This window comes from Nuphar pumila, chromosome 10 (assembly GCF_984573655.1).
Source record: "Nuphar pumila chromosome 10, dmNupPumi1.hap1.1, whole genome shotgun sequence".
Taxonomy (NCBI): Eukaryota; Viridiplantae; Streptophyta; class Magnoliopsida; order Nymphaeales; family Nymphaeaceae; genus Nuphar; species Nuphar pumila.
In genome coordinates, this window is record NC_143258.1 from 34,121,546 (window position 1) to 34,149,508 (window position 27,963).

A 27,963-nucleotide genomic window follows, 5' to 3' on the forward strand; every position below is an offset into this window, starting at 1 on the left:
AGAGGCTCAACCCCCTCCCTGTGTTTTTTTGCTAGGGAGGGGCTAAGCTCCCTCCCTGTCTTATGGGATGCGCGAGAGGGGCTCAACCCCCTCCCCTATTTTTTTTTCTCCAGGGAGGGGCTGAGCCCCCTCCTTGTCTCCCTGTCTTACGGGATACGTGAGAGGGGCGTGGCCCCCTTCCCTATTTTTTTTTCGCCAATGACGGGTCGAGCCCCCACCTTGTCTCTCTGTCTTACGGGATACGAGAGAGGGGCTCGGCCCCGTCCCCTATTTTTTTTTGCCAGGGAGGGTCCGAGCCCCCTTCCTATTTTTTTTTCTCCAGGGAGGGGCCGAGCCTCCTCCCTATCTCCCTGTCTTATGGGATGAAAGAGAGGGGTCGAGCCCCCTCTATGTTTTTTTTTTCACCAGAGAGGGGTCGAGCCCCCTCCCTGTCTTACGCGATGCGAGGGAGGGACTCTGACCCCTCCCTGTTTCCTTTTTCGCCAGGGAGGTGTCAAACCTCCTTCATGTATTGTTTTGTATATTTGTGCTTTGCAGATACGTTGTTGAGCTAATTGTGCGATGCTTAGTACTAAGCGTCACATGCGGCTAAAAATGCAATGCAAAAATAAATAAAAAAAATGCAAAGGCAAAAGCAATGCAAATCAGGTAAATACCTATGGTGAGTAAGTGATGCAAGTGCATCACATGTTATTTAATTTCTTGGATGCATCACTTTTCTGTTCACACACACACTTAGTTGTAGATATCTAGGACTGCTTTGATGAAGTTTAAAGATCATGCTGAGAATGATTTTAATGTATAAAAACAGAAGTGTTCTTATTTTTGGAGGGTTATTCCATGCTAGGCATGGTAGTAGTTAGCGGGATATTAGAGTGTGTTTGCTACAGGTACATGTTTGACATTGTTTTCATATGAATGATTTGAATATATTGCAATGTTTGATGTGTCGGTATCCATGCTTGTATGAAGTTATTTTTCATTTGATTATGCCTTTCATGTAAAATTGTATCATGAAAACATGCTTCAAATGAATATATCATTTTATTAAATGTGATTTCATATTTCTAAATATCCTCGTGATGTGTATAAATATAATGTGATGGTGTTACACACAAAAATATTGAATTATCAATGCATGCATAATAGTTCATGGAATTGCATTTTATGCTAAGCATGTTTCTGGTATAGAGGAGAAGAAAATTTATGCATTAACTGAAACAAAAAAATTGCTCACAAACAATCACCAAACAAGAATTAATAGATTAATTAGATATTTTTTTCATCATAGCATTATTATGATTCTCTTTTAACTGGTGATGATAATATCTGTAACATTATAAGACAAAATGGCTGCAAACTGTGAATGGATATACCGTAGGATAGTTGATAATGAGGTGTCACATGAATATATGGAGGGTATTGACAACTTTATTAAATTTGCAATGGCAAGTGTCAGTACAGTGGATTTCATCGGTCAAATCAGATGCCCCTACACAATGTGTAAGAACAATCAATTTGTAGAACCTCATGGCGTTAGACATCACCTATACAGGAAGGGTTTTGTTAGTGGTTATCAGAATTGGATGCTTCATGGTGAAGAAATTTGGAATAATTTTGATGCATGGGTGGATATGGTGCACGATAATCCATATATGGATTTGATATTTGATATTGCAGAACCATAAATGGGTTCTACTATGGGACCTAGTGATATACCAACTGAGGTAGAGGAAGAAGCAACAAACGATGCAGCTAGTAGATTTTATGACTTACTTAGAGATGCTGATGAGCCACTGTAGAATGATTGCGAGAGTCACACTATCTTGTATGCAGTTCTTCAACTACTAAATTTGAAGTCAGAGTATAATTTGAGTCAATCATGTTTTGACCGTATGTGCTCTATTGTGAAGAGTATGTTGCCCAAAGATGAGAAATTGCCAGAAAATCTCTATTGTGCGAAGGTTATGGTCAACACTTTAGGTATGGGCTATCAAAAAATAGATGTTTGTCCAAATCACTGTATGTTGTATTTCAAAGATCAAGAAAATAGCAGATCATGTTCGTCGTGTGGGCATCCTTGGTTCAAGTCAAAGACAAGAGGCAATGGTAGTACGAGGTCAAAAGAAGTGTCATTGAAGTCACTCTGCTACTTCTCTCTCACCCCTAGATTGCAACGACTGTATATGTCTTCGAGGACAGCTAAACACATGATATGACATACAAATAAACTTCGACATGATGAAGACAAGATCACATATCCTGTTGACGCGGAAGCTTGGAGGCACTTTGATCGTACTCATCAGAACTTCGCAATGAAAGTGAAAAATGTTAGGCTTGGTTTATGTACAGATGAATTTAATCTATTTGGGGGTAGATTAACCCCATACTCGTGTTGGCCGGTATTTGTCACCTCATACAACCTTCCTCCAAGCTTATGTATGAATCTTCAAAATCTTTGCTTGTCTCTATTGATCTCTGATCCGACTTCTTCGGGTTAAAATCTTGATGTATATTTAAGGTCATTGATTGATGAACTAAAAATATTGTGGGATGACGGTGTTCTCACGTACAATGCCCACAAAAAACAAAACTTCAATATGAAGACTGTTGTTCTATGGACAATTAGTGACTTCCTTGCATATGGTATGTTATCTGGTTGGAGCACACATAAAAGGTTGGCATGTCCGTACTGCATAGAGGATACAAAATCTTTTAGATTGATGCATGGAAGAAAGTCATGTTGGTTTGATTGTCACCGTCAATTTCTACCCTGCAATCATGTGTTTCGACGACAAAAGAATGTGTTTTGAGCAGGCACAATTGAAATAAAAGGTCCATCTGCACGGTTGTCGAGCATAGAGATTTTAAGACGATTGTGATACTTTCTATATGAACTGACAGATGCCCGTAGTGCAAGGCCCTTCCTTGGATTTGAAAAGGATCACAATTGGACAAAGAAATCTATATTTTGAGAACTACTATATTGGCCAACCTTATTGATACGACATAATTTGGACGTGATGCATGTGAAAAAAAATGTGTTTGATAATGTGTTCAATACGGTAATGAATGTCAAAGGGAAGACAAACGATAATTTGAAGGCCCGTATGGATTTAAAAGTAATATGTAAAAGACCAGAATTGGAACTCCAAGAGTACAATGGCAAATTATTGAAACCAAAGGCAAGGTACGTACTTGAACCAGATCAAGTAAAGCAGGTATACCAATGGTTGAGACAGTCGAGATTTCTGGATAGATACGTTTTTAACATTGCTCGGGCTGTGAAGATAGACGAGGGCCAATTATATGGGTTGAAGAGCCATGATTGCCATGTTATCATGCAACGATTGATTCCCCTAGCATTTCATGATTTGTTATACAAACCTATATAAGGGGTATTATCCGACTTGAGTCGGTTTTTTAGAACATTATGTGCATTGGAAGTTGTAGTAGCTGAGGTAAAGAATCTCGAGGATTCTGTCGTCACTAGTATTTGTCAGCTAGAGAAGATATTTCCTCCAGCATTTTTCGACGTTATGCAACATGTGATCATACACTTGCCATATGAACTTAGGGTTGGTGGTCCTATGCAATATCGGTGGATGTACCCATTTGAAAGGTAAAATTTATTTTGTATTTTTCTCTCTAATGCTATTGAGAATTTATTGTATTACGAGATGTATATTGTTGACAGATGCATGTTTGACCTAAAAAAAAAGATTCGAAATAAAGCAAGAGTGGAGGGTTCAATTTGTGAGGCATATACTTTAGAAGAGATTTTAAATTTCTCATCTATGTACTTTGAACCTCACATTCCAACACGTTACACTTGCCCACCTCATAATGATGATGGAGAACAAGTTATTGTAGCTGACAAACTATCGATATTTAAACTACTTGGGAAGGCCTTTGGCAGTTGCCGATCAAGATATTTGGAAGATCGAGAGCAAGACGCATCACAAATCTATATCCTTTTTAATTGCTCAGAGATCGACCCCTACATCGAGTAAGTATACATAATATGTTACACTTGGTTCTCTACGTATATGTTTTGGTAATATAATTATTTGTTAAATGCAAACGATTTTATATAGAGTTGCAAAGAGAACTATCATATCTAACTGATTCAGAATTACAAAAAGAACATGAAAATAAGTTTGTGGCATGGATAAAAGAGTTGGTAAGGACGATGATATGCATTCTTTCTGTGTGAACAACAATAAGTTACTTAATTGGTCGTGTTTACAGTCATTGTTTATGCTTATAGGTCAGCTATGGTGGTGTTAATGACCAAAGTATATGTGATTTATAAAATGGTCTGACAAAGTTGTGCAATGTTACAACAGATACATCGTAAATGGTTATCGATTTCATACAAACGACTATGGTGCGAACAAGTCAATGATGAATAGTGGTGTGTATGTCAAGGGTAGCAGTTACGATGAAAATGAACTTGACTACTACGGTGTTATAGAAGAAATAATGGAGTTTACTTACTTAGGCATAAATAACAGGTTAACTTTATTCAAGTGTCATTGGTTTGATCCCACAACAACAAGAGTCGACAAAGCCTCAGGCATTGTGGAGGTGAATCATAAATCAAGGTTTAAAACATATGAACCATTCATATTAACATCGCAAGCTCAATAAGTTTACTATACTTTATATCTAAATACAAGAAAGTCAGATAGAAATGAATGGTGAGCAGCTTGCATGGTGAAGTCTAAACTATGCCCCAAGTATGATCAGTTACAAGAAGACAAGATTGTTGAAGAGGTTGAATACTATCAATCGAATAATATGTATGACTTCTCTTATGATCACGATGCCACACATGATCTGCATGTCACATCTCTATTGTCCGATGGCACACGTATGGAAGAATGTGATCCAAATGATATACCAAGTGGATGGGCGCTCAATATAGAAGAAGACGAAGAGGACAAAGAGGAGGAGGAAGAAGAAGAATGTGAAAGTGAAACAATTGATGAGGAAGCATACTCGATCTAGTAAAATACATGTTTGAGTGCTATGAATGATTTGAATGTATTGTCATGTTTGATGAGGTAGTAGTTATGAGGTAGTAGTTAGCGGGATATTGAAGTATGTTTGTTGCAGGTACATATTTGACATTGATATGCTATGAATGATTTGAATGTATTGTCATGTTTGATGTGACTGTATCCATACTTGCATGAAGTTATTTTCGATTTGAATATGTATCCATGGAATTGCATATCATGTAACTGATCCAAATAACATTTTTATTTATTAGAATATGGTTCATGGAGGTCACAGTGGTCGAGGACCAAGTGGAGGCCGTGGGACATCATTAGGTAAATGTCTTTGTGTTATATTTAAATATAGGCATTCATTATATTTTTGCTTGTATATTGATATAAACATTATTACTTGTTAATCGTCTTTATAGGATCCCAGCTCAGTGATAGGCAGTCTCAGCCTTCGTCTTCACGCAATGCTTCGATAAGTATATTATTTAAATAATTATATACTTGATTAGTTTAAATGTCCATTGTGTGAATTTCTAACTCATTGTTTTGTAGGTGATGTTTCGCCTACACATGACCCACCTACACCAGCTACTCATACACATCACAAGACAATGCCGGATGTAGGGTCTTCTCAGTGTGACACATGACAACTCATTCAAATAGTGTATATCGATAGTCGACCGTAAGTATTTAATTGTCACTTGTCCAATACTTATCTTATAAATAGTGTATATCGACAATCGATTGTTAATGTGTATCAATTCATGTGCAGTGCGAAGTTCGAGTAGCTAGAAGTAATATGAGAAATTAGGAAGTCACTACTGCAGCATCTTCTAGGACTGATTGCGCAATAGAAAGAATACTTGACAGAGGTGTTGGACAGATTAATGTCCTCATTCATGGTATGCAATCGTTTATCATAACTAATGTATTTCATATTTATTTTTTTGTTATACTCATGTGTGCTAACTTTCTGAAAGTATTTGTAGGCTTCTCATCGCTTCGCGACTGCGAACGAGAAGAAAGACGCGAGGATAGTGTGACAGAAGGTGATTGTCAATCGATTTGCCGACATGCTGCATAATATGGAGACTGCAACAAAAAAAATAGCTGGTGGGATAGATGATCCACTGCAGTGGAAGGGCCATGGGTCTTCTACTATCAGGAGAGATTATTAGGAGGGCATGTGCGACAAGTGGGCGAGCAATGAATTTCGAAACTGCTCAGCAAAGACTGCACAAAACCGAGCGACGATGCCCGATGCCCGATGCCCATCTACACACAGGTGGATCTAGGACTTTTGGGAGCCACCAGAAGAAAATGGTAATACATCAATATATATATATATATATATATATATATATATATATATATATTGTCAAATTTGTAAGTATTTTTACATACTTATTAATTGATTTTTTTATCATTTAACATTACAAGAAGCAGAAAAAGGAGACATTGTGTCTTACAAGGATGTATTTGTTGAAACACATAAACATAAGAGCATGAGAGAATTTATATCAGAGAATGTGAGAGCAACATGTGATCGTTGCAAAAAAATTTCTTTTCCTTTTTCTTTCTTTCTTTTTCCTTTTTAGCCCTTTTTCCCTTTTTGAAGGGGATAAAGGAAGAAAGAAAGAAGAGAGAGAGAGAAAAGAAACTCTTTTGCAAGGTCTCACTTGAACTTTATTTAAAACATATTTTGAAAAATTAACTCGCCTCTGTTTTTGAAATATTTTGCGGGAAAATGATGGAGAGACGGGATTCGCTCGTCGGTACGAGATTCAACCATTTTTGGCGCCTTTACCAGGGGTAATTAAACCAATGATCAAATTCATGCATTTTGCTTTGCCTAAATTTGTCTAAGTAATTATTTTAAAATTCTAAATGCACAAAAAATCAAACTTGTGCAATGAAAATGTAAAGATATATGCTTTCGAGAAGTGCTTCAGAAATCTTGGATTTTTCCAACTGATTTTGAAATAAGTTTGAAGACCTTTTTTAGAGAAATGGTTCAAAAAGTTGAACTTGATTTGGAAAAGTTGAATTTTGGATTTAAACTTGGATTTTAAAATGAATTTGAGATTATGATAAGAAAACTTGGAATTCTGAAGTTGAAATCATAACTGAGATCAAAGATAGATTAAAATTTGAATTGAAGAAGGAAGACTTGAAATCGAAAATGAAATTTGAAAAATAAGAGTTGAACTTAGAATTGATACTGAAATTGAGATTTGAACTTTGAAATAGAATTGGAAATTGGATTTAGAAATAGAATTTGAAATCAAAAGGGAATTTCAAAGTTGAATTGAACTTTGAAATTAGAACATTGAATTGATTTTGAAATTGAATTTGGGAATGAATTTGGAAATTGAGATTAAATTTAGAATCTGAAATTGAAATTGAATTTTGAAATTTGAAATTTAAAGAAGGAATTTAGAAATTGAAAATTCAGAATGAGCCTTGGATTTAAGAATGGAATTCAGACTTGGGAATTGAAATCAGAATTGAATTTAAAAACTCAATTGAATTTGGAAATCCTGAATTGATTTTGAAACTTTTCTTGAAATCAGGATTGAATTTGCAAAAATCGATTTTGAGACTTGGAGTCAATCTTAAAACTTGATTTTGAATTTCAAAGTGAATTGAATTGAGAATCAAACTCAGAATTTAAATAGAATTTGGAGATTTTGAAGTTTGAAATGGGAATGGAGAATAAAACTTGAATTTAAACTTGAAATTTGAAATCAAAAGGAAATTTTGGAAATTGGATTGAATTTCAAAGTAAATCTCAAAATTTGATTTGGAATCTCAAAATGAATTTCAAAACTTTGATTTAAAATTGAATTAAAATTCAGGACTTGAAATAGAATTCGAAAATGGAAATAGAAATAAAGAATTTGAATGAAATTGGAATTTTAAAATGCGAAATTCAGAAATGAGAATTGAAAGTTGGAATTTTTGAAATAAGATTTAAAGCTAAATGAACTTGAGAATGAAAGATAAATTTGAATTGGTAAATAAAGGTTGAAATGATTTTAGAAATGAGAAATATATTTGAATTTTTTTCTTAGAAATCACTTGGAATTTGGAAAATAATTTGAAAAATGATTTGAAAAGAAATGCAATTCTATCCTAAATGATGAATGCTTTGAAAGAATTTAAAGATTGGAATTAAAAAGCATATTTCATTCTTTAATAGAATTGAAATAAGATTAAATCATAATACATTCATGACTATGGTCACAAACATATTATAATATAATCTATATTTGAATTCTAATAAAGAATAAAATAAATTTTGGTGCCTTTATAGGATCTAAAATGAAATTAACTTTTAATATATATCTGACTATGGCCACAAATATATCTCAAATTAATTCACATATTAAATTCTGATAAAGGAAAGAATATTTCAGAAAAATATGATGATTTTCAAAAGAGACCTAAGTGGAGGTCAAATGTTATTCTATAAAAAATAAAAATCCTAAGTATTGTTCACATTTTGACTTTGACTATGGCCATAAATGTGAATCATTTACTTAGAATTATTTACCTCTTATTAGAAAAAGTGCACATGCCATTCGTGTCTCACCATTGTGGTTTTTTGAAATAAAAGTAGAAATGGGATGAAACAAGTAATTTATGAGAATTACATGCTCATACATTCTATTCTAAACTGGAAAGTAAAGAATTTTCATTAATATCTAATTATTACAACTTTTAAATTGAAATTAAAATCCCTAATCTAAGAAGAAAAGCAGCATTTTCTACATATTTCCTACAAAAACTGAGTTAGCACAAGATAACAGATGAATATAGAAAGAAATTACAAATATCATGTTGAATTTAGAATGCAAATCATGAAATGTTCATGCACCTACCTTTATGCTAATAAAAGTTCAATGCATCATGTTTGATGAAAAAAATATATATTGGAATATATTTTTAATGCACTAAGCTAATGATGAAATGGATATTAAAATGCATATATAATATCCTAAGCTAATAAGAAGATGAATGTTAGAATGTACATGGGTATAATGAATATCTATATGAGAAGGACAGATGCAGTGCCTTAGGCTAAATGCAAATCTACATGTATTTGCCTAAGCTGTTATATCTTATGCAAATGAAAGATGCCTATGAAGAGGTGTGTATATAAGGGGTTGTAGTAATCCATGGACTGCCGTGGAAGGCAAAAGCCACAAGAAAGCATGGAGATGTTGTGTGTTGGTGAAGTGCAAGTGCTGGAAAATCAAGATAGTGAAAGTGTGCAAACGCATATGCTGGAGATAGTAGGTGAGTTGAGATGTTGTGCAAAAAGGGTTGAAGGTACAATGGCAAATGGAGGGTTGTAGTGAAGGTGAAGTGATGCTGCTGTAAGAGATGGGGAAAGCATATGCATGCAGGTGGAGTGGGTAAGTGAAGGGTGAAGTGGGTGGTGATGTAGCAGTGTAGTGAGGTGTTGGGTGGATATTGAGTGAAGGTGCAGCGTGTGGCAGGGAGATGTCATGCAGCAGGTGTCGTAGGGTGTGTTGCAAGTGGTGTGCAGGCGAGGAGGTGTGAATGTGATGCTAAAGAGCAAAGGTGTAGCAGAGATATACAATGTGAGTGTAATTGCAGGAGAAGGTGATGTGCTACATAGTGCAGCAAGTGAAATGCTTTGCTGATACTGGACACCAGAAGTGTTACTGTGAAGGATATAGGAAATGGTATGTTGGTTAACACATGAAATGAAGGTGTTATATACACAGGCACAACAGGATAAGTGGTGAAGTAGTGTTGGCGAGAATTGGGGTACACAGGTGACAGAGGTTCTGCTGTGAAAACAACAAATAGAATGTAAGCATGGTAATGCTGGAAATGTAAATGCATGTGAGAAAGTGTTGTGCAAAGCATAGTGGGGGTGGACAAGTGTAGTAAGTGCAAAGTGTGGTGGTAGTTACCGGAAATGTAATTACAGAAAATTTACACTATGGATGACCAACAGTAAATTGGATGTCAACAAAAGGTAAACAATATGGATCACATGAAATGCGATGGGGTTCGATGGTGGTGGAGAGTTGTTTATAGCACCACATAGTGAGGAGTTTATGATATCAAGTCCAAGAGGGTATGCAAACTCAAATGATGAAATGCTTGTGGCACCAAGTAATGAACAAATTGTTGTGCTAAATGTAGGACTACTTGTTGCACAAGCTATAACATCCAATGAAGATCTTGTGGTACCAAATGGTGCAAGACTGTTTATAACCCCAAATGCTAGAATGCTTGTGGCAATAGACAATGAACAGGTTGTTATACCAGACACAGGACTGCTCGACACACCAAGGGTTGTAGCAAATGTTGGATTGCTTGCAGGGAATGTAGTTGTGTAAGGTGTGCTGGAGGCTACTGTTGTGATGAATACAACAAGTGGTGCTGTGAAGGAGGCGTGAAAGTGCTGATGGGAGTGGTGATAGCTATACCTGCGCCAACAATAGTTAGCATTTAGAGGATGTTGTGGTAAGAGGATTTAGGAAGGCAATGGTGGAGCATAGCGAAGCTCTAGTAGATGGTAGATGCACATACAGGTGTAGCAGTGAATATTGATGCAGTGATATGAATTGAAATAAGGAAGTATAGTGTAAACACCTCAAATTTTCCTCATCCATTTTTAGACACATCCCTCATGCAATGCCAACCCTGATAAGTCAGTGTAGGAGCCCAACTCTGAGTCTGTCTTAGAAAATTATCATTTTACCCATTTTCACTAAGAAAATTACCATTTTACCCCTAGATCATCTTAAACCCTTGTCAGCCAAAGTCAACCAAGCTCATTGGTAAGCTCAGAACAGTTAGAATGTCACTCATTTCTAGCTCACCTGAGCTCACAGTGAGCATGCTATGTTCATTTATGACCATTCCTGCCAAAATGAGATCATTTTTCAGAAATGAGCTTATTTCTCACTCAAATCCAAGTCAATTATCTATGAGTCAGTCATTCCCAGTCAATCATATTCCCCTAAGTCTAGCCCAAGCTCACCAGGAGTTCAAGTGCTCTAGTTTCAGTTCAAATCCACTTCCAAGTGTTTAGGAGCCCATTTCAGCTCATTTAGCTGAAATTGAGCTAAATTTAGTCAGTTGAGCTAGTGTTTGAGCTTCAATTTTAGTTCATCTCAGTATTACTGACCTTTGTTCCAGCTCAAACCCAGTTCTGGTCTGTAACTCACTTCACTCCAGTGACCATTTCTCACCATTTTTCTAAAAATGGCAATATTTTCTTACAATTCAGTCTAGGAGTTCAGTTGAGTCAGTGTCTTGTCAGTCCCTTTGAGTTCTGAAACCCTAGAACCCAACTCAATCTAGTTCATTTTAGTTCAAACCAGTTCAAACCACAGTTTTAAGTGTCATTGTGGCCCGACAGAGAAAAAAATCATTTCTTGCACCATTTTGCCCATTTTTGTCAAAATTATCACTTTTTGAACTGGTATAACTGTCAATCAGGGTCCAATATCCAAATTTCTTCATTCGGGGTTAGCATTTTGCATGACATTTCATATAATTTCTCATCATTTTTTATCATTTCATAACATTTCATCACATTTTATTTCATTTTCGAGATCCAGAACTCCAGTTTTGAAAATTTCAATCCAGATTTGAGTTTTAAATTCTTCAAAAACCAATTTCGAACCCTGGGTTTCCAAAATTTACATTTTTACCCCCAAGATTCTAAATTTGGAAATATTTTCCTAAGAAAATAATCCGGATTCTTTTCGAACTTGATTTTTCAAATTCCAAATTGGATTTGCTCTGCAACAGGGTATGAAACTTCAAATTCTGCGCTCACAAAAACTGCAAAAAATAGCTTATTTCATCCAAATTTTTTCTAAAAGACCATTCTACCCCTCTAATTTTCAAAATGAATTTCAAAATTAAATCCATACCAAGGTGGCATCACCATTTATTTTGCATTTCTTTTTTATTAAAATAATAATAATAATAATTTGTTTCTTTTATTCCCTCTTATTTTCATCTTTATTTTTATTTCATTTTTTAAAAGAGGTGGGACCCACAAGGGGGTCGACCCCCTGTACTCTTCCCCTCCATTTTCTTTCCATTTTTCCTCCTTTTTTTGTTCTTCCTTTCCTCTTCTCTTCCCTCTCTTTTTCTTTCTCGTTCCCTTCTTTTTATTTCTTTTTCTTCTTCTTTCCTTTTCCTTCTTTCTCCTCTTCTTTCCTTTTCCTTCCCTTCCTTCTTTCCCTTTTCTTCCTTGCTACCTTTCTAAATCCCATAACCACATACGGCTGAGGGCTCTTCTTTCCAATTCACACCCATTCTAGCCCTAATTCTATTAAGACCTAAGTTTTTATTTTTTTTAACTAATCATCTACGCATAACCTATCTTCCCCTCTTAGCTTCTCACTCTCCTAACTCCCTCTCTCTCCCTTCTCACGCCCAGCTCCTTTTTGCCATCTTCTTTCACACATTACAACTTTCAACCACCCCTTGTAACAACCCTTGTTCTTTGTCAAAAATCAGATTTCTCAGACCCTTGTGAAAATCTGGTTATATCCTTGTCAGGGTTTAGACCGACCCTAATTTGTTGCGGCACATCAATCCATAGGTCCAATGGCAAAACCATCAAATGAGGAGTTGTTTCTCATAAACTCCTCTGTCATTTCCCAAAATTTTAAGCTTTTTAGACTTAGATTTTTATTTTTTCTAGATTTTAGAAGTCTGCCTATCAATTCCTTGTTAATTCAATTTTATCAAAATTAGAGGTCTGATAATCCTCTGTGTCCTCCCAATCCATAGGTCTAATGATGAAACTGTCAAAATAGGATTTGTTCCTCTTTGTGTCAGCGACCTCCCCCTAAAATTTTAGAGGTTTTGGCCACTGTTTGTCAATTTTCCTCGATTTTGTGTGAAAACTTGTCCGTCTACCCCCAATTCTAGAGTCACCATATTCCGATTGAACTTGTCGGAGCTATAAATCTCCGACCATAAGTCAAATCCCAAATCTGTAAAAGACAAAAATTCTTGCCTAACTATCCTCTGTCACCCAAGAAATTTGTGAGATTTCCATGGTAGGTTAGTACCCAAAACTCTGCTGTCATTAGGCTAGGTCTGGGCTTTTAGGCAAAAACCTTGTAATTTAGGATTTTTTGTTGAATTTCTATATTGGAAAATACCAAAAAAAATAGTTTTCAGATTCTATTCTGTTCTTAAAGTTAATTTAGGTGTCCATACCGAATTTGGTGCAATTTGGAATTCATTTGCCATGTATGTTAGTTAAATTGCCAAAATAGAAGCGAAACTCAAGCAAAATTTAGTGTTTTGTGATATTTTTACATTTTTGAGATTTTAACATGCATATCATCATCTCATATCATGTTATATTTGATTTCCATGTCATTTGCATGCATTTGAATTTCAAAATCCCTATTTTACAAAATTTATTTTTGAAAACCCTGATTTCAAGGCCATAGTCTTGCTATCAGAGGCATTTTGGTCATTTTTCCTCAATTTCAAATTTTCAAACTTTAATTTTCATATTTTAATCATATCATATTATCTTATGTTTGATTTATTTTCATTAGAATTTCAAAATCTTATTTTTACTAAATATCTTTCTGAAAAATCCTGATTTCAAGGCCATAGTCTTGTTATTAGGGGTATTTTGGTCATTTACACTCAAATTTCGAATTTCCAAGTCTTATTCTTTGATTTTTCATTATATATTTCTCATGTTTATATCAAGGAGGTATGAATTAAGGTTTACATCTGGATAAAATCTGATAATTTTCTAATATTTTTGGATAAATCTAGATAAACCAACATTTTTGTGCTAACTTGTTTTCTAGTTTTGCAGGATTATTCAAGTGGAGGACTTAGCCCTTACATTTATTTTCTTTTATTTCATTTCAATTTAATATCATATGTAATAATTTGGAATAAGAATTTACATTTTCTGCTTAGAATAGAATGCATTGCATATAGTTTGCTTTCATATAATTTCAATATCTGATGTATGTTTCATGCATTTTCTTTTTAATCCACTATGGTTGACACAAATGGAACGTGCACAAGCTCTTAGAGAGTTGACAAACTTGGTGAAATTCGTATTTATGGTCATAGTCAGAATACGAAGGAAACTCAGATTTGTGATCTTCATATTAGCCACATTCAGCCTACACTCATAGGCTAACTTCAAAAATGCACTGCATTTCTCAAAAGTACAAAAGGATTTTCTCAATTCCTCAAAAAAATATCTTTCAAATCCACATTCATTCATTCATTTCATTCAAATAGAATCATTTTTAAACTCATTTCCCAATTGCATTTCAGAGAAATCAATTTTCTCAAAATTTCCTAAGTCTTTCTCAGAAATTGATTTTCTCAGAATTTTGAGTTTTCAAATGATATTTCAAACATTTTCCAAGTTAAAATCATGATTTTTCCGATGTTTTAATATTCTCACTTCCAAGGTTCAAAGCTCAAAATTTGATTTTCCCAAAATCTTTGAATTATTTCTTAAACTGATTTTCCCAGAATTCCCAAATTTACTTGAGAAATCAATTCAATTTCAAATCCAAATCTCAAAATCGATTTTCTCAAAGTTCCAATTGTCCTGAGAATCCATTTTTCATTCAAAAGTTATTTTCCAATAAAATTCATGATTTTCTCAGAATCATCACTTTCCCAATTATTTTCCAAGCACATTTCAATATTCCAAGCAAACATCATTTTTCTCAAACTTGCATTTTAAAAATTTCATAGCACATGTCTGATTATCTGTGCATTTAAGAAATAAAGCATGATTTAGATATTTGAACCTAGCTAAGCACACTCTTGATCCTTGGTTCGATTACCCTTGGTAAAGGCCCCATGAACGGTTGAACCTCATACCGATAGGCGGATCCCATTCCATAGAATTTTTCTGCAAATTTTCAAAACAGAGGCGAGTAATTTTTAAAAGCCAAATTTCAAAACTTTGGTCGAGTTTGACTCGCAGAATCATTTCTCGCTCTCACAGAGAGAGGAAATTTTTTTACAATGATAACAGGTTTGACGACTGTGATGGGACATGTCTTTGCCTGATCAACTGTGTGCTTTGATTTAGCTCAATTATCAAAATCGTGTTCTATAAAATGTCAACTTTTATTTTCTGATATCATGTGAACCTAGGAGCCTAGACTTGAACCCAGCTGACATGGACTGCATATGGACTAGGCATGGTTTGGTAGGACCAAATTAAGGAGAAATTTTTATGCTCACATAGACCTAGGTCTAATATAACCCTCTTCAATCTAGGATTTGTATGTAAACAATGTTTGCTTCTTCAAAATTTTCAAAAATCTCTATCTCTTTAGGTTTTAGAGCCCTCTGTTTGTTTGCATGTGCTCATATTTCAAAAACCACCTTACCTATTTCTACTTGGTCTTCATGTTGCTGGGTTTTCTTCCAGAATCATAGTTCGGGATAAAACCTCACAACTGGGCCACTTATTTGGGTTGACACCCCCCTGCCATGTACCAAGGGTCATAATCCAACGTATATCGGCAGACGCTCAAGGATGTTGGGAAAACACAAGCCTAGAACAGGAGATGAATTTTTTATGCCACGTACTTCGGGTTTCAATTCAAGTATATCGGCATAGCATGATTGGACACAGATGATCTGAGCCTAGAGTCAGGATTAAGGTCCTACAGCCATTTGAAAATTGATGCATTTAGAGTCAGTTTCTTAGGGAATGTTGTATGTGCATAATTGTTTGTGCATGATGTGATTGAATACATTCTCCTTTATTTCTAATTTCCCTTTTATTTGCCTTTTACATCATTTCTCATTTAGTTTTCCTACAATTTTATTAAAACCCTGGACGATTTTCAAAAACCTCATATTTTTCCTCAAAAAGTCTAGGCGATTTCCCTTTTCCTACCTTTCCTCTGGATCTCGAATTTTCAGCCTTATTGTTATCCTGCTTGCAATTTTTCAAATGTTCAAATCTTGTCATCTATTTTCAAACTTCTTTTCTTCATATATGTCTTCCAAATTCTATTCAAGATTTTCATCTCTTTCATCATCCTCAATATCTCCTTCATCATTTATCTTTCTCCCAAAAATTCTTCAGTCTAAACCATCCCTGCATTCTGCAGAGAACATTAGCATTTCACCATGGTTCAAACAAGGTCGAGAAAGAGAACATCACCAAGCAGTGTCGAAGAGATGAGTTCCTCGAGATCAGTCAAGAAGCAGGACCAGACAAGTGAAGATGACATTGATTCAGTCATGTACAGAATGTTTCAAAAGATGATGACAAAGATGCTATTGGAGCTACCTGAGTCAAGCATAAAAAGGGAGCCAGTCGAGGAGATGATATCTTTCGCACTCCTGGTGAACATCAAAGGCAACAATGACAATAGTAATATGAGAGGGTCTAAGCTCAGCAGAAGTACCAATGAAGGCAAAAAGGGGAGCAACTTCAAGCAGAATGCCCGACCTCTCCAGTCCAGTCCCTAGCATAAAGAGAAAGATCAAGAAAAACCAAAACACAAATATTGAAGCACTAATCGAAAGTTCACCTCTCTGGACCAGAAACTCGAGACTGTTCCAGAATGTTTGCTCGCAAAAGACATGATTCATTTACCAAAAGTCGCTAATCCCCTGACAATCATGAGTAGATTCAAAGAACAATTTTGCAAGTTTCATCGTGCAATAGGACACGACACAAAAGATTATTTCATCATCAAGAACATCACCCAGGATCACGTTGATAAGAATATTCTGGGGAGAACAAAATGGTAGACCAGTCGGCCGTCCTGGCAAAACCCTATCAATCCTGCTTTCGGCAGAAAGCAAGCACTCAAAAAAGTCAAAGCGTGACTGTTGGGGTTATGACCGCAAGTTCACTCCTCTAGATCAGCCCCTCAAAAAGGTCCTTGAATACATGCTGAGCAAAGGAATGGTTACACTTTCAAGAATTGTTGATCCTCTGGTCACCCTAGGAAAATGGAAAGATTACTTCTGTAAATTCCACTGAGCTATGGGGTACAATACTGAGCGATGTTTTGTCTTCAAAAATATCGTTCAAGACTGCGTTGACAAGAATCTTCTCATTAAAAATGAAAAGGATGACCAATCATCCTGACTGAGCTTTTCCTCAATCACTCAAAAAAAGCTGACGATACCAGCATTTTCCCATTTTTTCATCTCGCTTTTATTATTTTAAAAAGGGATGATGCAATCCCGTTTAGCTTTCCTTAATTTGTCATTTTTCCTTCAAATGCATCAATAAAATGGTCAATTTTTCTCACAAGCTTGGTGCCACCTTTTGTTCTCCTTCTATGCAAAATATCCTTTCATGAGGAATGACCCTCTTCAGAGTCTCTCATGAATCAATCAAAAGTCAGTTGCCTTGTCACCTTCAGAGAGCGTTCTTCGAATGACAATCATTTATTCTTTTGTTCAAAATCTTCTACCCCCATTACACTGGGGCATTTTTTTAAATTTATTTTCAAAACATTTTGTATGTAGGCAGGATCACACAAATCTTTCATTTTGCACACATGTGCACCCATTTACATCATTTTGCGTTCATTTGCATTTGCACACATTCATTTTCATCAATTTGCATCAAATCCAATTCTCCTTCAGGTTAAGGGATAAACCTGAGCTTCCCCATTCAGGATAAGGGAGAATTCTGAAATCTTTCATTGTCTTTCAAGCATTATCAATTTTCCACCAAGTCTTCGTCAATCTTTGTCAAATTTTATCAATCTTTCATCAAATTTCATTCATTCTCATCAATCTCCAACAATTCTTTATCAATTTCCAATAAATTCTTATCCATCAGTTACCCATTCAGGGTAAGGGATAAATCCTGAGACACCGATAGTTGTCCAAGTCATCGTGAGGGTGAAGGCTGAAAATTTTCCATCACAATCAATTGGTAATTTTTCAAAACCCAGTGTTCGTGTTGGTAATTTTTTAAAACCCAATGTTCGTGTTGATAATTTTTCAAAACCCAGTGTTCGTGCTAGTGCATTTTAAAATTCAATGTCCACATTAGTTCAGTTTTTTTCCTTCGAGTTTCGACTAGAATTTCCTTTCCATTAAAACCACATTGGTTTAGTTTTTCCTTTGGGATTCGAGTTCTGACTCGAATTTTATTTTCTTTAAATCTGAATTGGATAAGTTTTTCCTTTAGGGTTTGAGTTTCGACTCAAATTTCCTTTCCTTCTGAATTTTTCAATTTTCCCTTTAGGATTCGAGACCCGACTCAAATTTCCTTTCCTTTGAATTTGAATTGGATAAGTTTTTCCTTTAGGGTTCGAGTTCCGACTCGAATTTCTTTTTCTTCTGAATTTTTCAGTTTTTCCTTGAGGATTCAAGTTCCGACTGGAATTTTCTTTCCTTTAAATCCAAATTGCACAAGTTTTCCCTTTAGGGTTTGAGTTCCGACTCGAATTTCCTTTCCTTCTAAATTTCCAGTTTTTCCTTCAGAGATTTGAGTTTCGATTTGAATTTCCTTTTCTTAAAACCAAATTGGTCTAGTTTTTCGTTCAAAGATTCGATTTTCGACTCGAATTTCCTTTCCGTAAAAACTGAACTGGTCTAGTTTTTCCTTTAGGGTTCGAGTTCTGACTCGAATTTCCTTTCCTTCTGAATTTTCCAAGTTTTTTCTTTAGGATTCGAGTTCCGACTCGAATTTCCTTTCCTTTAAATCTGAATTGGATAAGTTTTTCCTTTAAGATTTGAGTTTCGACTCGAATTTCCTTTTCTTCTGAATTTCTAGTTTTTTCTTCAGAGATTCAAGTTCTGACTCAAATTTTCTTTCTTTAAAACCAAATTGGTCTAGTGTTCCCTTCAGAGATTCAGGTTTTGACTCAAATTTCCTTTCTTGAAAACCAAATTGGTCTAGTTTTTCCTTCAGAGATTCGAGTTCCGACTCGAATTTCCTTTCCTTAAAAACCAAACTGGTCTAGTTTTTCCTTTAGGGTTCGAGTTCCGACTCGAATTTCCTTTCCTTTTGAATTTTCCAAGTTTTTCCTTTGAGATTCGAGTTCCGACTTGAATTTTTTTCCTTTAAATCTGAATTGGATAAGTTTTTCCTTCAGTGATTCGAGTTCCGACTCAAATTTTCTTTCTTTCAATTGATATATTTTCCTTCAAAGATTTGAGTTCCGACTCGAATTTCCTTTCCTTTAAATCTGAATGGGTCTAGTTTTCCTTCGAAGATTTGAGTTCTGACTCAAATTTTCTTTCCTTCAAAACCAAACTTTCTAATTTTCCTTTCAAGACTCGAGTTCCGACTCGAATTTTCCAGTTTTCCTAACAAGATCTAAGTTTCGACTCGGTCGTTCTTTCAAAACCAACCTTTGAGTTGGACTTATCTTCAAAATTCAGCATTGCGCTAGGACTTATTTTCAGAATTCCAATTTCGTATTGAATTTACCTTCAGAGTTCATGTTCGTGTTGGACTTTCATCCAGAATCCCACTGATGTGTCAACTCGGATATTAAGCATTTTCTTTCACCAAAGATTTCAAGAATATTTTACCAATTTGTCATGAAAAATAGTTGTTGATCTCAAAACCTTTATTGCACAAAGAATTGCCTCAAATTACCCTCAGTATTCTCTCCAAAAGGACAAAGCTTTTGCAAAAAAAGATTCAAAATTCAAAATCTTTCTATGAGCCAACCAAAAGGACGAAGAACAGATCCTCGATATGGCCAGTAAGAAAAATTCAATGTTGTCGCAAAGCCATAAGTGATTGATATTGATCACAGTCAATGGCACATTTTTAAAGACCATTCTTATGGTAATAAGGCAGTGGAAATATCCTGAGCGATAAAGAAAAGTCTACTCAATTTCAATATCTTTATAAATATCAAGCTATAATTATATATCTGCAAAAGGGATCTCTCGACTATCGTCAAGTTGAAGACGATGGATGAGTCAGGTTCTTGAGGGCAAAGAATACTCGAATCATCTCAAAGTTGAAGAGTTTATGATGTGTCCTTTCAGGAAAAGTTTAGATCATCGTCAAGTTGAAGGTGGATGCGATGAACCTCCCGCCAATCCCTAAAAGATATTTGATCAATGCTATAATCAAAAGAGATTTTAATAAAAAAAAGACCAATATTATCAATATAATCCTTGGGACTAATGAAGACTCAAATCATCTCCAAGTTGAAGGTTTTGTGACGTGTCCTTTTAGAGAAAATCAGAGCATCTCCAAGTTGTATGTTGATGCGATAAAATTCTCGCTAAACCTCAAGAGAGCTCAAATTCTATCTTAAAAAGAGTACAAAAAGATCATTATGGGAAAAGTCTCAGGATATCAAACTGCCAAATCTGCCAAGAATCTTCTTTAATTTTGTGAAATTCTTTTATCAATATCTGTTCATCAATCGCTTTCACAATATCAAGAATATCTTTCTTTTTGTTTATATCAAGGAAATTGATAGCTTTCTAGCAGAAAGCCAATTGCAAGCAATTTAGATTTAAATATTGATTCTACGGAGTTAGCCCAATTGGAGGTAATACTTTAGGTAGAAAAGAGAAAATATTTTCATACCAATATACATTTTGAATCAACAAACAATTTTTAACATTTTGGCAATATTTTCTAGCTATCCTGATGAAGTAAAAAGCTCAATACCCATCTTGACACATTCTAGCATCACCTTTTGCCTCCTTGTGAAAGTAGCTTTTATTGTCTTTCGCATTGTTGAAAGATTCGCCTCACCTTCTCTCCGAAAGGATAGCCTTTGTCATCTTCTTTCGTGTTGTTGAAAGATTAGCCTTTCCTTCGAAAGGATAGCCTTTATCATCTTTCGCGTTGTTGAAAGATTTGCCTCACTTTTCTCCAAAAGGATAGCCTTTGTCATCTTTTGCATTGTTGAAAGATTAGCCTTCTCTCCGAAAGGATAGCCTTTGTCATCTTTCGCGTCGTTGAAAGATTAGCCTTCTCTTCGAAAGGATAGCCTTTGTCGTCTTTCGCATCGTTGAAAGATTAGCCTTCTCTCCAAAAGGATAGCCTTTGTCATCTTTCGCGTCGTTGAAAGATTAGCCTTCTCTCCGAAAGGATAGCCTTTGTCGTCTTTCGCATCGTTGAAAGATTAGCCTTCCCTCCGAAAGGATAGCCTTTGTTATCTTTTGCGTTGTTGAAAGATTAGCCTTCTCTCCGAAAGGATAGCCTTTGTCGTCTTTTGCATCATTGAAAGATTAGCCTTCTCTCCAAAATGATAGCCTTTGTCGTCTTTCGCGTTGTTGAAAGATTAACCTTCTCTCTGAAAGGATAGCCTTTGTCATCTTTCACACTGTTGAAAGATTAGCCTTCTCTTCGAAAGGATAGCCTTTGTCATTTTTCGCATTGTTGAAAGATTAGCCAGTTGCATGGTATTGGTTCCTGATTGATCATCTGCAGGGAGAAGAAGTGGTGTGGGACTATTTTGATCGAGAGCTATCACCTCCCAGATACATACGGCAAGCAGTTCAAGCTACTTGGTCCATTCTTCTACGCTTACTATCATCCAGAGTGGTGTGTCCGACAGTTTTCTCAGAGACAGAAGCATGTGGAGATGCGGCTGTTATTAGGAGTTGTGCCAGAGTTTGACCTTACATCAACACAGTGGTCCAGAACATACTATTCTACCAGATATGGCTAGGACTCTTTTGTTACTCTTTCACTTTTTCCCGGTCCTCGTGTCTTTGTTGATTATCAAGAGTGGTGGCAAACTGTCTGTCCGCCCCATCTTTCTCAAGTTTATTATTGATGCAATCATGTTTTTCCTTCAATGAATAAAAAAATCTTTCAAATTCTTCATTCTTGGTTTGACGACCTCACCTAGGTAACAAGGCATAATTTTTAGTTGTTTTCTTTGCAAAAGAATGGCAACGCAATTGTCGTGATCCCAGGGATGACTCAATCCCTAGTAATGGGATACTCTTTCAATTGTCTACCAAAATTCTCAGCAAATATTTTCTTCTAATCAAAATCTCTCTCAAAAGCCTAACCATCAACTTTGCCCTGCAGAGAGCGTTCATGATATTTAATGGTTCAGATGAAGTCAGGAAAGAAAACTGCACCAGTTGAAGGCATTGTATATTCAACCGCTTTAGAAGAAGAAATGGATTCACCCCGATCAATCAAAGTCAGGGTCAGCAAGCAGATGATGGCATCAATCCTCAGATGTATGCCATGTTTAAAAAGATGAGCGAGATGTTGGCGGAACAAGCTGAAGCCAGTGCAGAAAAGACCCAGGTCAAGCAGAAGGCAAAAGGCCGGGTAGTAAAAAAGGTTTTGAAGTCGTCTAAGAAGCTTATTCAGAATATTGATACAACTGATAAAGAGGAATCAGTGGAAGACACAAATGAAGAATTTGAGATCCAGCAGGCATTTCGGAAATCAACCCAGGGACAAGGGTCAACCCACAAGTTTAAAGATCAGTCTATCAATGATTCTGACCAACCACAGTTCAGAGATATGGTCAGGACAGTTTGAGATTTACAGGCCCTCGACAAAGGCAAGAAAATCTTCACCAGTGAAGACTTCTATGATGGTCTAGATGGGGACGACAATCTGGACAATCTCCCCAGAAAGTTTATCAAATTTGATGGTTCTGGCGACCCTAAGGCACATCTCGCCATGTTCTTTGCTAAATACGCCAAATTCAAGCGAGAAAATCGGGCTCATTTTCTTTGCTTCCCTTGCAGTCTGGAGGGAACCACAGCTAAGTGGTATTTAGAGCATGTTGACACGATTGAATTAAAAGAATTTGACAAAGTGGTGAATATGTTCATTGAAAGATTTCTATTTAATGTTGAGGCACTTCCAACCCTCAACCATCTCTACGGCCTCAAGCAGAAAGAAGATGAGAAGGCTCGAGATTTTATCAAATGATGGAGGTCAGCTTACAAGAGGGGCATACATTGTCACTGATCTTGAATAATTTTTTGCAACCCTTTAGAGGTCTCATTTCCACTGCACCGTCAAAAACCTTCATCGAACTGACAGAATGAGCCAAGTGGATCGAGCTAAGCATGGAAAATAAAGTTTATGAAGGCTTCATCTTTATAAAGGGCAACAATCAGAATGATCAGAAGAAGAAGGCTCACTTCACTCTTTCTGCCAATGATAGCAAAAGCAATAAGAAAAATCATGATAACTATTCAGAGGGATCTAAGGGCCAAAAAGGAAAGTTCTCCAACAATGATAAGCCTCTTCAATCTAGTCCTCAACATAAAGAGAAAGATCAAGAAAAACCAAAGTGCAAGGATTAGAGTGCGGATCGAAAATTCACCCCTCTGGACCAGACACTCGAAAGTGTTCTGGAATACATGCTTGCAAAAGATATAATCTGTTTACCCAAAGCAGTTGATCTCGCAACAATCATGGGTAGATTCAAAGAAAATTTCTGCAAATTTCATCGGGCAGTAGGGCATGACACTGATAATTGTTTCGTCCTGAAGAATGTCATTCAAGATTGCATCGACAAGAATATCCTTATTGAAGATGAGGAAGACACCAGTCGACCATCCTGAGCAAGTTTTCTAAAAAATTGATAGTGTCGTGACTGTCACTTTCATGATTTTGTCATTTTGAAGGGACAATGCAGTCCTAGTTCTTCTATCAATCTGTTATTTCATTCTTCAATGCACTAATAAATTTGTCAATTTCCTCGTGGTCTGGCGCCATCTTTTATATTCCTCCTTTACAAATGTTTAATGTTTTCTTACAAGGAGTAACCTTTTTCAGAGTGCCTCCCTGTAAACACCCCAAATTTTTCAAAAAATCCAGAAAATTTCATTTTTTTGCCCCTCGCTCCATCTCTCTTTATAAACTGGGTCAATTTTTGATCAAAATTCTTTCATTCCTCGATTTCACTGAAATCCATGCTCAATGTCCATATCTGACCCAATCCTGGATCCAGATCTGATATCCAGATCCAATTCTTAATCTGAATCTCTTATTTTTCAAAAAAAATCAATTTTTTTGTATTTTCTCAGAGGTTTTTCTCAATACAAGGTCTGATCATAATTCGAGATCTGAATTCTAATGTTTTATCAAAATTTCTGGATCCAGATCCATTTCTGAAACCCATTTCTAAAATTAAATCAGATATTTTTCACAAAATATCCTTTTCATAAAAACCCCTTTTAGAGAAAAACTTTTGGAAATAGCCTTTTGTTGAAAAATTTGGAAAAAAAAAACCAAGGAGCTCCTTTGAAAAACCTGCAACGGTTTTCCGTTGCGCTCGATACTTCTCTCTCTCTCTCTCTTTCTCTCTCTCTCTCTCTCCCTGAAGCTCTCGATCGACCATCACCAGCCTTCTGCTTCCTTCCTCGTTCATCTCCAACAGCTTCCCCTTTCTGGAGCCTTCTTCTCCCCTCTATAAAATGAACACAGAAGGGAAGCCCTAAGGACTGCCTCTTCAACCCCGCACCCCTCTTTTTCATGCATCGATCACTTCTTCACCTCCCCACATGCCCTTCTCGATTCTTCTTCATTTCTTCTTCTCTAATTCCCCTCTTTCTCCCTCTTTTCTTCTTTCTCCCATTTTCCTTCCCTCCCTTGGTCTTCTCCTCCGTCGACTGAAGTAAGTCGATCTTGCCGCAGGAGCTCCAAGTAATCTGTTGAAGTCTGATCCAATTGCTTTCCAACTCCAGAGTTCCAGCATAATCGCAGGTGAGTGATCGTCTTCTTCATCCCTTTAATCCTCTGTGAAGATTTCCTTTCTTACTTTGCCGAATTCTTTCATTTTTTTTCTCTTTCCATTTGTGTTTTGTACCCTTCTCGTTTCTTTCCCTTTTTATTATTTTCCTTTATCTTAAATGCATCCACGACATGATCGACCTACATATAGCAAGATCAATCTGCTCGTTCCAATATTAATGGAATTTTCCAATTCCAACATCTGATTTCCATTTTTTTTTGTTTTAATTTCCAGTTGTTTTCTTGTTGCATTTCTATTAGTCCCGATCATCAGCTATATTCTCGATTTTATGTTTTCTCTTTTAGTCCATGCCCCTTTTTTTTTTATCTCTGTTATGTATACTATTTGTCACTTGCAAATCTGGTTGTTGTATGGCTCAATATACACAACATCCAAGAATCCGAGTTCTCTTGTTTTCACTGGATGATGGAGAAGATTCGAACTTCACTTGATAAAAAGCATCCTGGAATTATATTCTATCTTCTTTTGTCGGGATTAATTGGTTTCCTGCATCTTTCATTATAAATTTGAACTTCCCTGTGCACCTGAGTAGTAGGAATCAGTCAACTATTATGAATTGTGAGGATTCGATACTGGAGGTTGACCTGCTACTTAGCTTAATGCATTAAATTTCAAGGATCGATATGCATACTTGATTCATTGTAAATTTTCATTTTCATTTACTGCAAATTTCTGTTTCACTGGTTGCAAAGCTTTATCTGCCGTGAACATTTGCCAACTATTACTGTAAAAGTTTTTTTTTTTACCTTGTTACAAAACGAGATCCAGACATATTGGCATGATCCACGATTGTGGTATCCATCTCAAGCAAATGGGTCCCAGCTCACCTACGTTCAACCACGCTAAGGTAATTGATGGCTCTAATGGATAAGAGGCATGTGATTTTAAAATTCGTGTGCTAGACGTGCAGCACAGAACCATAGACGCATCTCCTGCACTCTCCATCTTCATAAATATAGACGCTGATGCCATTTCCTCATTGCTTGGGTCAGGTGCTAAACTCTTGTTTATCAAGTATTCCACATTAGTTCTGGCTTTATCCCTGTTAATCCATTTTACCAATTGGCATGCATTAGAATCATTGTTTTCCTCTCTTTATTCCTGTTAAACCACTTCACATTCATACAACATCAACAGTATTGTGTCATTTGCATTAACACAGGCTATTTATTACCAGCAGTCCTTTGTTTGGTATTGCATCATCTCTGTATTTTCACATCTGCATTTTACCTTCAGTAGGTTGGTCCATCATTTAGACATCTTATTTTGTACATTGATTTATTTCCCCAATCATCAAGGTTTCAATTTCAATATTGTTTCTCACCTATTTCCCCTTAGTTACGTTCTTGTCCATGGCATTTACCTTTACAAATCTTTGATTATTTCAATTGTCGGTTATATTTTTATTTATTTATTATTATTATTATTATCATTATCATTATCATTTATTTTTATTTTTTTTCATTTCTTACTCACTTTAGATTTCCTATTTTGGATTGCACTTGACCGTCTTTCTAATTGCTTTTTATCCATCTTGTTCATTGTGTTGTGTTCACTTCCTTGTTACATTTGATTATTCATTATATCTGAGACTCTTCCAGTTCAACTTTTTTTTTTATTTTCAAATGCATGTTTAAATTCACATATGTCTAGGATCCAAGGTTGCATGAACTAGTGCTCATATCTACCCCTTACCATCTGTAACTTATTCAGAAGTTATAGCGAATAGAGCCCTCTCCATGGAGACACTTAAGAAGTCCCACAACAAAATGGGAATAAATTTCACAGTACCTATTATGGGAGGAAAGTCCCTAGATCTGCATCGGCTCTATGTGAAAGTAACATCCCAAGGTAGCCTTGAGAAGGCTATATAAGTGATATGCTGAGTTCTTCCAACAGGTTTATTGGAGAGACAATATAAGATGACTTACACATTCGCTAAATGCATAAAACCTAGCAATGTTTATAGGTCGAGTTATACAATTCCTGAAGAAATTGCCATCCAAACCCTTTCTATTTGCACCTCTGAAATTTTGAAAAAAACACTCCTGATTTTATTCAAGTCTAGATGGCCAGAAATATATCTCATGACTCTGAACCTTATTCCAGACATTCATTCAATATTTCTGATTGCAATTTTTCTGTCAAACTGCCTTGGTTTTCCTCTACTTTCGTAATTCATTGGTGGTGTACGATACCCAGAGAAAGGAACACATGTTCCTGGGGTTGCCTTGCTCTGGTCACTAAAGGAGTTGATTTTTCTGGAAAGAAGTTCTTTATGAGTCATGATTACTTGAAGATGATGTGGAGGAGGATTGATTTCTTGCATTTGGTGCTTGAAATGGGCTACAATTTTCTTTTCACGAATGCTGATATCCTCTGGCTTCGTGATCCTTTTCCACACTTTTACTTAAATGTTGATTGTCAGATAGTTTGTGATCACTTTTTTTTGGCAGTTCACTTAATTTTCAAAATATTCCTAATGGAGGGTTTGCTTTCGTGAAGTCCAATGATAGAACTATAAAATTTTATGAGTTCTGGGATTCGTCGAGAGAGGTTTACCTAGGGCATCATGATCAGGATGTGCTTAATTACATTAAATATGATCCATTTATTAAAGAAATAGGACTACAGATGAGGTTTCTGGATACTGCATACTTTGGTGGTCTTTGTGAGCCAAGCAAAGATTTTAATAAAGTCTGTACAATGCGTGCAAATTGTTTTGTGGGCCTTAGTAGCAAGCTACATGATTTGAGAATAATGTTGGAGGATTGGAGAAAATCCATGTCTTTGGTACCAAGAGAGAAAAGACTCCAGTTATCATCATGGAGGGTTCCTCAAAATTGCAGTTTGCATTCAACACAGAGATCGGTTAGCTCATCAACTATGTTGCATGTGAAAAGCACCGATGCACTTGTATAATTGTGTTGTACATATTTCTGCTATTCAAACTGTTGTTCCCATGTCACCAGAGTGATGGTCCGAAGCTTAGAGAATGAAGAAAAAGATGCTATACCAAATTTAAAAGGAGGAATCTACAAAGTGATGCTTAAATTTTTTTACTTCCAAGAGTTATGATTTGTACAGTTGTTGAAAGGAACACACAACCTCTTTCTTCCACTTCTACAGTTCCGTTTGTAGTAGCTACATCACCAGCACGCATACCAACCCCATACACTTGCTTCACTATCCATCTACCTTGCACTATTGTCACCTAC

At 36.0% G+C, this 27,963-nt stretch overlaps 1 pseudogene; it reads left to right on the forward strand.

The window, feature by feature from the left end:
- The first annotated feature begins 10,057 nt into the window (after positions 1–10,057).
- LOC149826634 (uncharacterized protein At4g15970-like) lies at positions 10,058–27,667 on the forward strand (annotated as a pseudogene).
- Positions 27,668–27,963: the final 296 nt, after the last annotated feature.